This window comes from Ranitomeya variabilis, chromosome 3 (assembly GCF_051348905.1).
Source record: "Ranitomeya variabilis isolate aRanVar5 chromosome 3, aRanVar5.hap1, whole genome shotgun sequence".
In the NCBI taxonomy this organism is placed as follows: domain Eukaryota; kingdom Metazoa; phylum Chordata; class Amphibia; order Anura; family Dendrobatidae; genus Ranitomeya; species Ranitomeya variabilis.
Window position 1 is genome coordinate 429,444,513 of NC_135234.1, and position 15,249 is coordinate 429,459,761.

Genomic DNA, 15,249 nt, shown 5'->3' on the forward strand with positions numbered 1-15,249 from the left:
TCTCAGCAGCAGAGCACGCACCAGTAAGTGGCACCTGAGTGTCATCATCAGCTGATGCGGCCTGCGAGGTGGTGACCGGAGCCACTGGCCCACCCGCCTCTTCAGAGGAAGACAGAAAAAGCTGTTGGGCATCACTGCACCCTGCCTCTTCTTCCATTTCTCCAATGCTGCTTGGCTGGCCCCCTGTTTCCAAGCCAAGAGATGATTCAGAGAACAGAAGTAGAGACTGCTCCTGTCCTGGGATCTCTGTCTGCCTGGGCAATTTTGCAGGTGGTGAAGAGACAGATGGCTGCTCTCCAGTGCTCTGTGTCTGAGAGGATGTGGCACTAATGGAAGTTGATGCATTAGCTGCCATCCATCCCACAACGGCTTCAATTTGGTCTTCATGCAGCAGCGGTGTACGGCGCTCGGCGACAAAGCTGCGCATGAACGACTGTTCCCTTGTGAAAGTGGGTGCTGATGACTCACCGGTGCCCGCAGCAGGCACAGAATCCCCACGTCCCCTCCCTGCTCCGCGCCCACGCCCACGCCCACGTGCCTTACTCACTGCCTTCTTCATCTTGGTTGACTGATAAAGATAAGCAGAAAAGTACTAACGGCTTTGTGTGCTTATTCCTGAGCAACTCCTCCTAACAGGTATAAGACACACTAATTTTCTAAAGTGTGGACTAGACTTGAATATGAGCTAATGTGGCCTACACAAATGTAAAGTGGTGTGTAACTGGTGTGTTTGGTGAACTTTATTATTTATTTATTTTTTGGGGGCTGAACTGACAACGGATAGAGCTGCAATCACACGGAGACCGTGCAGACAGCCGTAAACGGCGCTGCAAGGCCCAAAAACCCTCCTCTACTTTATCCTATGTAGTGTTTTTCCACAAATTAGCTGGAGACGGGTGGAAAGACACTAATAGGATTTTTTAAAATAAATTAGCAGCAGACTACACTACTTTGAAAAAAAAGAAAATTGATTTGGCGGTATGACGCAGTGAAAAACCCTGAGCTGCAGACAACCAGGCTACGGCTGCTCACAGACTACAGGGCGAGCTGCAGTCACACGGAGACCGTGCAGACAGCCGTAAACGGCGCTGCAAGGCCCAAAAACCCTCCTCTACTTTATCCTATGTAGTGTTTTTCCACAAATTAGCTGGAGACGGGTGGAAAGACACTAATAGGATTTTTTAAAATAAATTAGCAGCAGACTACACTACTTTGAAAAAAAAGAAAATTGATTTGGCGGTATGACGCAGTGAAAAACCCTGAGCTGCAGACAACCAGGCTACGGCTGCTCACAGACTACAGGGCGAGCTGCAGTCACACGGAGACCGTGCAGACAGCCGTAAACGGCGCTGCAAGGCCCAAAAACCCTCCTCTACTTTATCCTATGTAGTGTTTTTCCACAAATTAGCTGGAGACGGGTGGAAAGACACTAATAGGAATTTTTGGAAAAAATGTGCAGCAGCCTGCACTACTTCAAAAAAAAAAAAAAAAAGGACAGTATGAGGCAATGAACCACCCTCCCTGAACTGAATACAACCAGCTATGGATGGCCTATGTGGCTGCACTCAGACTAGAGAGTGGGCTGCACTCACACACACACACACAGAGAGACCTTGCAGATCGCTGTGAAAACAGCGCTACAAGGCAAAAGGAAGGTGAATAGTAGGTGAACACAGCGGTTGCTAAATTAGCCTTTGGAAAGCACAAAGAAGCAAATCGCTATCTCTAAACTGTCCCTCAGTCAGCAAACAGCGTCCTGTCACTAACTGAATTCACAGCAGAGTGATCGCAAAATGGCGCCAGCGACTTTTAAACTGCATCATGACATCATTTCAGCAGCCAATCACAGCCTTGCCAGTAGTTTCATGCCCTCCATGCTAAACAGGATGTGCCCACACTTGGAATCTTTCTCATTGGCTGAATTTCTGAATTTTGAATCATTGAACTTCCGATTCCGGTATCCGATACGCGCCAAGTATCGGAATCCCGGTATCGGAATTCCGATACCGCTAGTATCGGCCGATACCCGATACTTGCGGTATCGGAATGCTCAACACTAATCAGCACCCTTCTTAGTCAAATCAGTCAATGGTTTAACAACATCAGAAAAACCAGCAATAAATCGACGATAAAAGTTAGCAAAGCCCAAAAATTTCTGAAGACTCTTAAGAGAAGAGGGTTGCGTCCAATCACAAATAGCCTGAACCTTGACAGGATCCATCTCGATGGAAGAGGGGGAAAAAATATATCCCAAAAAGGAAATCTTTTGAACCCCAAAAACGCACTTAGAACCCTTCACACACAAGGAATTAGACCGCAAAACCTGAAAAACCCTCCTGACCTGCTGGACATGAGAGTCCCAGTCATCCGAAAAAATCAAAATATCATCCAGATACACAATCATAAATTTATCCAAATAATCACGGAAAATGTCATGCATAAAGGACTGAAAGACTGAAGGGGCATTTGAAAGACCAAAAGGCATCACCAAATACTCAAAGTGGCCCTCGGGCGTATTAAATGCGGTTTTCCACTCATCCCCCTGCTTAATTCGCACCAAATTATACGCCCCACGAAGATCTATCTTAGAGAACCACTTGGCCCCCTTTATGCGAGCAAACAAATCAGTCAGCAGTGGCAACGGATATTGATATTTAACCGTGATTTTATTCAAAAGCCGATAATCAATGCACGGCCTCAAAGAGCCATCTTTCTTAGCCACAAAGAAAAAACCGGCTCCTAAGGGAGATGACGAAGGACGAATATGTCCCTTTTCCAAGGACTCCTTTATATATTCTCGCATAGCAGCATGTTCAGGCACAGACAGATTAAATAAACGACCCTTAGGGTATTTACTACCCGGAATCAAATCTATGGCACAATCGCACTCCCGGTGCGGAGGTAATGAACCAAGCTTAGGTTCTTCAAAAACGTCACGATATTCAGTCAAGAATTCAGGAATCTCAGAGGGAATAGATGAAAAAATGGAAACCACAGGTACGTCCCCATGCGTCCCCTTACATCCCCAGCTTAACACAGACATAGCTTTCCAGTCAAGGACTGGGTTATGAGATTGCAGCCATGGCAATCCAAGCACCAACACATCATGTAGGTTATACAGCACAAGAAAGCGAATAATCTCCTGGTGATCCGGATTAATCCGCATAGTTACTTGTGTCCAGTATTGTGGTTTATTGCTAGCCAATGGGGTGGAGTCAATCCCCTTCAGGGGTATAGGAGTTTCAAGAGGCTCCAAATCATACCCACAGCGTTTGGCAAAGGACCAATCCATAAGACTCAAAGCGGCACCAGAGTCGACATAGGCATCCGCGGTAATAGATGATAAAGAACAAATCAGGGTCACAGATAGAATAAACTTAGACTGTAAAGTGCCAATTGAAACAGACTTATCAAGCTTCTTAGTACGCTTAGAGCATGCTGACATAACATGAGTTGAATCACCGCAATAGAAGCACAACCCATTTTTTCGTCTAAAATTCTGCCGTTCACTTCTGGACAGAACTCTATCACATTGCATATTCTGTGGCGTCTTCTCAGTAGACACCGCCAAATGGTGCACAGGTTTGCGCTCCCGCAGACGCCTATCGATCTGGATAGCCATTGTCATGGACTCATTCAGACCCGCAGGCACAGGGAACCCCACCATAACATCCTTAATGGCATCAGAGAGACCCTCTCTGAAATTCGCCGCCAGGGCGCACTCATTCCACTGAGTAAGCACAGCCCATTTACGGAATTTCTGGCAGTATATTTCAGCCTCGTCTTGCCCCTGAGATAGGGACATCAAGGCCTTTTCCGCCTGAAGTTCTAACTGAGGTTCCTCATAAAGCAACCCCAAGGCCAGAAAAAACGCATCCACATTGAGCAACGCAGGATCCCCTGGAGCCAACGCAAAAGCCCAATCCTGAGGGTCGCCCCGGAGCAAAGAAATCACAATCCTGACCTGCTGAGCAGGATTTCCAGCAGAGCGAGATTTCAGGGACAAAAACAACTTGCAATTATTTTTGAAATTTTGAAAGCAAGATCTATTCCCCGAGAAAAATTCAGGCAAAGGAATTCTAGGTTCAGATATAGGAACATGAACAACAAAATCTTGTAAGTTTTGAACTTTCGTGGTGAAATTATTCAAACCTGCAGCTAAACTCTGAATATCCATTTTAAACAGGTGAACACAGAGCCATTCCAGGATTAGAAGGAGAGAGAGAGAGAAAGGCTGCAATATAGGCAGACTTGCAAGAGATTCAATTACAAGCACACTCAGAACTGAGAAAAAAAAAAAAAAAATCTTCAGCAGACTTCTCTTTTCTCTCCTTTCTCTGTCAATTAATTTAACCCTTTTAGGCCGGTCAAACTGTTATGGTTCTCAATGGCAAGAGAACATAGCCCAGCAAACATACGAACTAGCTCTTGGAAGGATGGAAACTAAACTGACCATGAACTAAACCTGCCGCACAACTAACAGTAGCCGGGTAGCGTAGCCTGCGTTTTATCCCTAGACGCCCAGCGCCGGCCGGAGGACTAACTAATCCTGGCAGAGGAAAATATAGTCCTGGCTCACCTCTAGAGAAATTTCCCCGAAAGGCAGACAGAGGCCCCCACAAATATTGGCGGTGATTTTAGATGAAATGACAAACGTAGTATGAAAATAGGTTTAGCAAAATTGAGGTCCGCTTACTAGATAGCAGGAAGACAGAAAAGGCACTTTCATGGTCAGCTGAAAACCCTATCAAAATACCATCCTGAAATTACTTTAAGACTCTAGTATTAACTCATAACATCAGAGTGGCAATTTCAGATCACAAGAGCTTTCCAGACACAGAAACAAAACTACAGCTGTGAACTGGAACAAAATGCAAAAACAAACAAGGACTAAGTCCAACTTAGCTGGGAGTTGTCTAGCAGCAGGAACATGCACAGAAAGGCTTCTGATTACAATGTTGACCGGCATGGAAGTGACAGAGGAGCAAGGCTAAATAGCGACTCCCACATCCTGATGGAAACAGGTGAACAGAGAGGATGATGCACACCAGTTCAATTCCACCAGTGGCCACCGGGGGAGCCCAAAATCCAATTTCACAACAGTACCCTAAGTCCTGATTTTCTCCTTCTGAGCATGCCCAGGGTAAGATCTCTCATTGGAGATCGAAGGTCACATGCTTGGATACTGCAGCAAAGTCCATTGGTTCTGCAGGAAGGTCCTGAAGGTGCTCAGGCTCTGTGGCAGCCTCTCATTGGTCATTCTAGGAAGGTCTTGTACTTGCTGCAGCTATAAAAGGCTCGCATGGCCGCACAGCCATGCGCTAGTATCAATCCAAATATGTGCTTTGCGCCAGTGTGGTTATGTATGAATGGATTCAAGGACCCGGCTGAAATAAGCCCCTAGAATACCGGCACCTCCGGTGAGGAGATAGCGTGTGTGCATAACCACTAACTGCTATCAGTTCGGCAGCAAGCTAGTGCTCCTGTGAGGCTAACAGGGCACAGTGCTATCCTCTCACGGCTACTCTGTGAAGTAACAGAGCTAGTCTATACCGCCAAACAGTGCCACCATTCACTAGCAGCAGGTTCCTCCTGCACGGTGGACCCCGGGCTGCGAACGCACCATTTATAATAAACAGCTATATTTACTCGGTGCGTTCCGCTAGCCGTAACACATGGTCCTTTCTTTTGTTTGCCCTTATTCACACAGACTGAGGTCAACTCTGACACATGGTATGGTTTTTAATAGTATACAGCGTAGGACGGTATTACTAAGAACTCTGTGTTATTTAAATGCACTTTTGCTTTTTACCCATTTACTTACAGCAGGGTTTTTGCTAATTTTGTTTTTTGTAGGTTTTGTATGCTTTATGGCCAATGTTTATGTGCTGCATGTTTACCAACTTAAATTAAGCTCAATTTTTGTGTTTTTTATCGGCATGAAAGTCTGCAGTGTCTCTGTGTCACTGCAAACTTATGAATCTTCACAACAAACACTGAATGCACTGTCAGGATTTTCTGGTGCAGGTGACAAGACAGGGCAGCCATGTGACCCCAAGAATGTGAGATGCATGCCTCCTGCAACTTTCATGTCAAACCTGGACAACGCTTTTAATAAAAGTAAAATGTTAAAATGCAAACCTAATATCTCATTGCTCTCCTCTTCTGGTCCTACCACTGCCTCCAGTGCCTGCAATCTGCCCTTTTGGTGCTCAGGGCCTCTTTTTTTCTGAGAACATACACCATTGTCTTTATTCTAGAACCATACTTCCATTAACGGTCAGGTCTTAAAAGTCACAGTGCATTATAATGTTGCAAAGTATATCAATGAGACATAACAACCTTTTGGTGCACTTTTCACCATGAAAACTGAGGCCTTGTATCTTCAATCTAGAACAGGACTTTCTGCCCAAGCAGGTCTTAAAATTAACATTTCATGTTGACTTTACGATATTAGGATGCACCATGATCTCCAAGGCCTGATCGCAGCTTAAAGTCCTCTGGGGAAAACTGTGGAAAGAGACCTTGAGGACTGGAGGGTGGGCAGCAGGCTGCAGATTGGCGAGACAGGTGATCAGTGATGGTGCCTTGGTGGTGTATGAAGACAGGAATTTTAGTGTGCATCTGGCAACCTAGGCAATAACTTCTTATGCACAGCAAAGCACTTTCAATATGGATATCAAGGAAAACTAGCATGTGCAATGAAAATAAATTCATGTCTTGCTTATTCCACTGTATACTATGTGTAGGGTCAATTATAGAATGTAAATCAGCACACATAAAGAAGGAAATATGGTGCCCTTCCAACTTATTTTAGGTCAGGTCATGCGAAGTCAAATGCAATTTTCTTCTACGATTTTGTGCATTGGAAATTAAATTTATAGTTATTCTGGGTTTAATTTGACTCATTTCAGGGTCACTATTCTAAGGATACAGCAAAAATGACATTCATATTTCAAGAGCTACTCAAACTTAATATATTCATATGGTTGATAAAAGACATGGTAGCCTGTGCAAATGACTGCAGGTAAAACATTGACAGGCGTTCACTAAATACATTGACAATTAGACTGCATTGTGGTCAATGCATCACAGGAGAGTACAGAAGAATTTGCCACCACTGAAGAATGTAACCCCTTCCTCTCAAGTGGAATGTTATATGTACCATCTAATTTGCCTGATTTTTATATCTTTGCTATGATATTACTAAATCTTGAGTTACACTTCACAAGAATTTAATCTATATTTGTCACTATTTGCAAAATACCTAAAACAAAAGTTCCTACACACAAAGCATAAATCAACCAAGTCTTCACAAGTTATGAGCTATTTTCTGTGTTGAGAGTCAGGTATCTCACAGTCAATAATGGTTTCACATATTATGTTAGGTACGTTTATTATTTTTTAACTTAATGATTTAACAATATAGCACTAAAAATCTCAAAGTTAAATAACAAATCCATTTATGTTACATCAAAGAGATATTATACTGATTTTGAAGCCTAAGGCAAATTAGACAAATTCTAACAATGTTGCTCTCCCACCGTGCTCATAATGCTTTTAAAAGTGTTGTTAAAGAACTTGTTTATTCTCAAAGGTCACTTTTGATGAAGAAACACTTGTATCTGAGGGTATTACATAAACAGCACTTCCAAAAAATATTCTTAGTAAATATCAGTGAGTCACATCAGACGTAAAAACGTTCCAATATTAGATTTACAAGACTACTGCATTCATTTTGTCATTACTTAATCATTTCATACATTAGAATAAATGGTTGTCAAAAATGTTGAGCTAACAATTATATGGGTTATCCAGGACTTTGCTTATTTTTCCCTATGGAGCTAAGAAGTTACAAGCACGTAGTTGCTATCTATCTGCCTGTTCTGCCTGCTGCCAATCTCTATTGACTCCGAGCGGTCATGGACTGCTTCTGAAGGCAATTCTGCGGCTTCTAGTGATGTCACGTCAACAGAGCAGTTCCTTCTCTGCTTTGTTGATGGGGTGACTCTGCTGACATCATGCTGATTGACAGTCGGATCCCCAGTGCCTAACTGCGGGGAGCTGACTGTCAATCAGCATGACTTCAGCAGTGACGCCCTGTCAACAGAGCAGACAGCAAAAGCTGCTTTGTTTACATATGGTCAAATGAAGCAGCAGAATTGCCTGCAGAGACTGCCACTGGGCAGAACAGGCAGTTAGATAGCTATTACTTGCTTGTATATTCTTAGTACAATAAGAAAAAATAAACAAAGCCCTAGATAGACCTTATAACAATCACGTTCCTCTTTGCAGCTATCAGCTTGGCTGTCACATCCCTGTGTTAACATTTTTTCAGTGTGACAACGTAAAAGCTGTAAAGTTAACTTACTGTCTCTTAATGTTTTCATTTTGATCCATTTCAACAGCATATGTGGTGTACGTACCTGCTGAACTTTCCAACTGATGATGGGGATTGGACTCTGTCTGCTACACAAAAATGAAAAGGATGTTGGCATAGTTAATGAATTGAATGAGACAGGCAGAGCTGTCAGACTGATCTGTCAGAAGACCTGATCGAATGTTACACACCTGTTCCGGGTATCTCGGGCTCTGTTTCTTTCTTCTGGGTCTGCTGCCTTCTGGTGTGCCAAGAAATACAGAAAAACTGCATAAAACACATTTGATTTTTTTTTTATAATATTCCTTTTATAAATTTTCTTTTTGTAATTTCAAAACATTTCATGGAAATATGACAATTATAGACAATGATCAACCACCATATTCATCACAGTGAAGAAAATCCACATTAGTTTAGTGTAGAAGATTCTAGGTATTCATCTCAAAGAGCAGAGGCAGATACATTGCTTGATGAATAGAAGGTTTGCACCTGTATCTAGGTCAGCTTTCGTTTTCTTAGTTTGTTTGGATTACCTTCTATTGTGCTCCATGTTAGGTTTTGCAAGTTGTTTGGCATGCCTCGATGACATCATCTCCTTAGGACTCCTAGTTTTGTGTTGAGTTTGTTTGGTGTCCTCCACCATCAGCTCTTAGTCTGCATCTACCTTTGTGACCTTGCATACCCTTCTCTTAGCTGTACAATAAATCTGTGCTCCTCTGGTCTCCAATGTGTCAACTCATTGCTACCCTTGTACCTTTCTGCCTGCTGCACCAACGTCTGGGGTCCGTGTACCCACCCAGACCAGAAGCTTTATGGATCCACCTCACCAGAAGAGTCTAGCAGAATCCTAGGACAAAGGATTTCAACTGTGCAATAGCTACCATACCTATGCCATTGGATATGGAAGATATTGAAATTGGCTGTTAGCCAACAGGAGCTTGTCCAGGCTGTGCAAGATCTTTCAGCCTGTATTGATGCATTGCCTCTGACACTTGTAACTTCACCACCAACACCTGTCGCAATGTAATATTCACCATATATTTTTATCTTTGCTGTCTTGAGATGCTTTGGCATTGGCTGCAGCGTTGTAGGAGCAGGATCACCCTATTATTCATCTCCTACCATATTTCCTGTTTGTCTTCCATAAACACTTTGACAAACTGTATGATGTCCACACTACCTAATATAGGGGTTCAGTCAGGAGTCCTTATTTGCTAATCCAAACCATTTGTGATTTATGATAAAACTATGTTACAGTGAGGAATCAGGACACATTTCCTCTTAAAATCATTATGCATAAGAGTGTTCTTCAGGCACATTATCTTAGAAAATAAATAGTGATTGTTCATTTAGTTACAGGTGACTGATAGGTTCTGAAACAGCAGGTTACAAGAAGGTAAGGGTACATACAACATGAGTGGGAAAAAGCAAGGTCATGGTGGAAGGGGAATAAGCTTGGTGTTCGACATGTGATTGAGTTAGGTGTTAATACTAATGAAAGCTCAACTGAACAAACACCGTCTCATCCTATCCAAAGACCACTGTCAACATTTGTTACTGGAAGGACTACTCGCACAGCAGTACGTCTTGTATATGAGGGCCAGAAAGAGCATGTGCTCCAGTGGAGTGGCAATCGCTGCATCAAGTGAGGAGATGAAGAGGATAATGACCCCCTCTCTGTTGGACTTGGACCTCATGGAAGCGCCCAACACATGAGTGCCTTCTTGCTGCACTATCTTCAAGATAAGGCACACAGTGTGCATTGCAGTTCTAGACTTCCAATTATGGGAATGTCAAGTCGTCATCACATAAACATTAGCAGCAGCAGCATTGTAAGTGTCATACGCAATTTGTGTGAGTCATTTCACACATTTTTTAGACCAGCCCATGCACCAGCAGAACAGAGTACCTGTCTTTCACGTTGTGAACATCTGGAGATCATGGTGTAGAAGTATATTGAGTTCAATATCGATGCCATCAGGGGGAATTTGGACACTTTTGCATGTTGGTCTTCAAAAATGGAAGAGTGGCCTAAGCTTGCCTGTCAGGCCTTGGAGGTTTTGTCATGCCAGGAAGCCAGCATTCTCTTAGAGCATGTGTTCAGCATTGTTAGTGGTGTCCTGACAGATAAGTGCATCTGGCTGTTCCCTCAAACTGTAGACCACCTAACTTTCATCAAATTGAATGTCATGTATCTCCAATTACTTTTACACCCCAGTCGCAAACAGGGCAGACTAGGCGATGCTTTTTATTGTCATGCATTGATCTCGCTTTATTGAAGTCTTTGCCACCTTTGTTGTGGCTTCTGTGGCTATTTTGCCTGCTGTTACTACTGCTGCTGAAGTTACAAACAATTTTTTGACATGTGGAGACTCAACATTGGGTCTCCATCTGGTGGGTTGTCTGTAGAAGTAGGACTCCGAGTCAGACAGGCCTGCATTTACTTTCACTCAACTACCTTTGTTACTATCCTTAAAATTTTTCTACAAATAGTTATCTATGAAACTCATGTTTGAGCCAGTTGAGTGTGGCTGGGAAAAAATAAAATAATAATTGGAGCTGTTACATAAGGCAGCACAGCTCCCAGCAAAGAAAGCTTACATCACTCCCTTAACCACCAGGTCTTCATTGAAACTTCAATTCAAAGCTATAAATGCGGTCCTAGACCCTGATACCTCATGCATGGCCCATGGCTGACTGCTTGTGTGCCATTATAACAGGTTCTACTGTGGGTCAATTGATCAGTCAGCAACACGTGATATGTTCCTTACATTGTTCTACCCATAGTACTTTATGAAACTGATATTTGTGCCATCTGAGTGTGGCTGGGAAGTATTGCATCAGGAATGAGGGCTCCCAGCAAAGAACGCTTACACCACTCCCTTAACCACCAGGTCTTCTTTGAACTTCAATTCAAAGCTGCAAATGCTGGCTATAATGGGCTGGGTGGTGGAACCACTGTGCCAAAGCCCAAGGAAGACCTGGAGGGGTGTGACTAGGAGCCTCACCCAATCCAACCGTGGACATGCAGCAGCTAATGACACTGCAGTCTGTGGAGAGACAAGGGAGGTGATCCAGATGCTAATCCAGGACTGACCTTGGGTAGATGGTGGCTGACCCCTAGGAGTAGATAGCTGGAATGGCCAATGAATTTAATGGGGTTTGGGTACATTTATCAAACTGTTCAGCAAGCATCAGGACGTTCGGTGAACCAAACCGAATCGAATCTTGAACTATTTGCTCATCTCTAGTTATTATTATTCACTGAGTATATGTCACACCCAACCAAGACTTATAAAGCCCTATATCATGACATTTCTTTTATAATGCCAGTTGAAACCATTAAGAACTTCTCTAGCATACTTTCATTTGCTCTCTTATCTTTGATCCACAAGTAAGACTCATACATTCATAATATTCTTTTTCAAAACTATCCAAGTGTATTTTTGCCTTTATACAATAATTTTATTTAACAGTTCCCAGTTGCTTTTTATTTAATTATTTTTTTGCAACACTACCCCTAAGGCCAACATCTCACCATCGTTATTTTACTTTAGCTGTTGACACTGGTGTATAGCAAGTTCTACTTGAAAAAAAAATCAGGATTTGAGTACTTAACTTTTTCACCTGAAGATCTTCTCTTATTTTACTATCCTGAGGTGAGTCAGTTTTCCTTCAGTAGTGAACACCTTTGTATGAACTTTTTAGTTTCTTGGCAACCTGACATATAAAATAGCCTTTATTTCACCAACAAAAAAGACAGGTATGATTTGCTTAGAAAGCTGCAGGCCATTTTTGTTAACTTATCAACAGATGTTTGGATAGTCCCATCCACTCTCTACGTTACAACCTAGGGCAAAAAACCATGTATTATAGAACAGAAAATTGAAATTTAGTCCTGCAAGGTCAATTATAGAGGTTCCACTAATAGCTAATTCTCTTCAAAACATTATGGTTGAAGTGTGGGTTAAGTGAGTTTGTCATTAAGAATCTGGGATTAATGGCTGTTGAAAATCTAGTTTTGTGGTAATATGCAAATTACGTGAGTAATACAATGGTTCTAGTTAATTGGAATATTAATGGTCCCATAGATATGTTAAATAAATATATATATATATATATATATAAATATATATATATATATATATATATATATATATATATATATATATATATATATATATATATATACAAGGCTCTGGCAAAAATTAAGTGACCACTGCAAAATATTAATTGTGTCTGATTTTTCTCGCTATAGGTATATTTTTGAGTAAACTGTAAATTGTTTATTTATTCATTTATTCTATAAACATCTGACAACAAGTCTTTCACGCTGCTTCTGGTGTAAAAATGTAAGCAGCTCTTCTATCAGCTGGTTATCCACAAGACTTCTGCTCAACACAACTGAAGGTCCCAGCCCCATTTATAAGGCAAGTATATAATTCCACATGTGTTAATTCATAGTTTTGATGCCTTCAGTGTGAATTTACAATTTTCATAGTCATGAAAATACAGACAAATCTTTAAATGAGAAGGTGTTTCCAAACTTTTGGTCTGTACTATATATATATATATATATATATATATATATATATATATATATATATACAGTCATGGCCAAAAGTATTCACACCCCTGAAATTCTGTCAGATAATACTCAGTTTCTTCCTGAAAATGATTGCAAACACAAATTCTTTGGTATTACTATCTTCTTTTAATTTGTCTTAAATGAAAAAGCACAAAAGAGAATGAAGCAAAAGGCAAAACATTGATCATTTCACACAAAACTCCAAAAATGGGCCAGACAAAAGTATTGGCACCCTCAGCCTAATACTTGGTTGCACAACCTTTAGCCAAAATAACTGTGACCAACCGCTTCCGGTAACCATCAATGAGTTTCTTACAATGCTCTGCTGGAATTTTAGACCATTCTTCTTTGGCAAACTGCTCCAGGTCCCTGATATTTGAAGGGTGCCTTCTCCAAACTGCCATTTTTAGATCTCTCCACATGTGTTCTATGGGATTCAGGTCTGCATTCATTGCTGGCCACCTTAGAAGTCTCCAGTGCTTTCTATCAAACCATTTTCTAGTGCTTTTTGAAGTGTGTTTTGGGTCATTGTCCTGCTGGAAGACCCATGACCTCCGAGGGAGACCCAGCTTTCTCACACTGGGCCCTACATTATGCTGCAAAGTTTGTTGGTAGTCTTCAGACTTCATAATGCCATGCACACGGTCAAGCAGTCAAGTGCCAGAGGCAGCAAACCAACCCCAAAACATAAGGGAACCTCCGCCATGTTTGACTGTAGGGACCGTGTTCTTTTCTTTGAATGCCTCTTTTTTCTCCTGTAAACTCTATGTTGATGCCTTTGCCCAAAAAGCTCTACTTTTGTCTCATCTGACCAGAGAACATTCTTCCAAAACGTTTTAGGCTTTTTCAAGTAAGTTTTGGCAAACTCCAGCCTGGCTTTTTTATGTCTCGGGGTAAGAAGTGGGGTCTTCCTGGGTCTCCTACCATACAGTCCCTTTTCATTCAGACGCCGACGGATAGTAAAGGTACCTTCACACGAAGCGACGCTGCAGCGATAGCGACAACGATGTCGATCGCTGCAGCGTCGCTGTTTGGTCGCTGGAGAGCTGTCACACAGACCGCTCTCCAGCGATCAACGATGCCGAGGTCCCCTGGTAACCAGGGTAAACATCGGGTAACTAAGCGCAGGGCCGCGCTTAGTAACCCGATGTTTACCCTGGTTACCAGCGTAAAATCTAAAAAAAACAAACAGCACATACTTACATTCACGTCCCCCTGCGTCCACTTCCTGACTGACTGAGCGCCGTACAGTGAGAGCAGAGCGGTGACGTCACCGCTGTGCTGCTTTCACTTTCACTTTGCGGCGCTGAGTCAGAGGAGGAAGCAGACTGCAGGGGACGCAATGTGAGTATGTGCTGTTTGTTTTTTTTACATTTTACGCTAGTAACCAGGGTAAACATCGGGTAACTAAGCGCGGCCCTGCGCTTAGTAACCCGATGTTTACCCTGGTTACCAGTGTAAAATATCGCTGGTATCGTTGCTTTTGCTTTCAAACACAACGATACACAGCGATCGGACGACCAAATAAAGTTCTGGACTTTATTCAGCGACCAGCGACATCACAGCAGGATCCTGATCGCTGCTGCGTGTCAAACGAAACGATATCGCTAGCGAGGACGCTGCAACGTCACGGATTGCTAGCGATATCGTTATAATGTCGTTTCGTGTGAAGGTACCTTAAGGGTTGACACTGTTGCACCCTCGGACTGCTTTGCAGCTTGAACTTGTTTGGATGTTAGTCGAGGTTCTTTATCCAACATCCGCACAATCTTGCGTTGAAATCTCTTGTCAATTTTTCTTTTCCATCCACATCTAGGGAGGTTAGCCACAGTGCCATGGGATTTAAATTTCTTGATGACACTGCGCACGGTAGACATAGGAACATTCAGGTCTTTGGGGCTGGACTTGTAGCCTTGAGATTGCTCATGCTTCCTCACAATTTGGTTTCTCAAGTCCTCAGACAGTTCTTTGGTCTTCTCTCTTTTCTCCATGCTCAATGTGGTACACACAAGGACACAGGACAGAGGACAGAGGTTGAGTCAACTTTAATCCATGTCAACTGGCTGCAAGTGTGATTTAGTTATTGCCAACACCTATTAGGTGCCACAGGTAAGTTACAGGTGCTGTTAATTACACAAATTAGAGAAGCATCACATGATTTTTCGAACAGTGCCAATACTTTTGTCCACCCCCTTTTTTATGTTTGGTGTGGAATTATATCCAATTTGGCTTTAGAACAATTCTTTTTGTGTTTTTTTTTTCATTTAAGACAAATTAAATG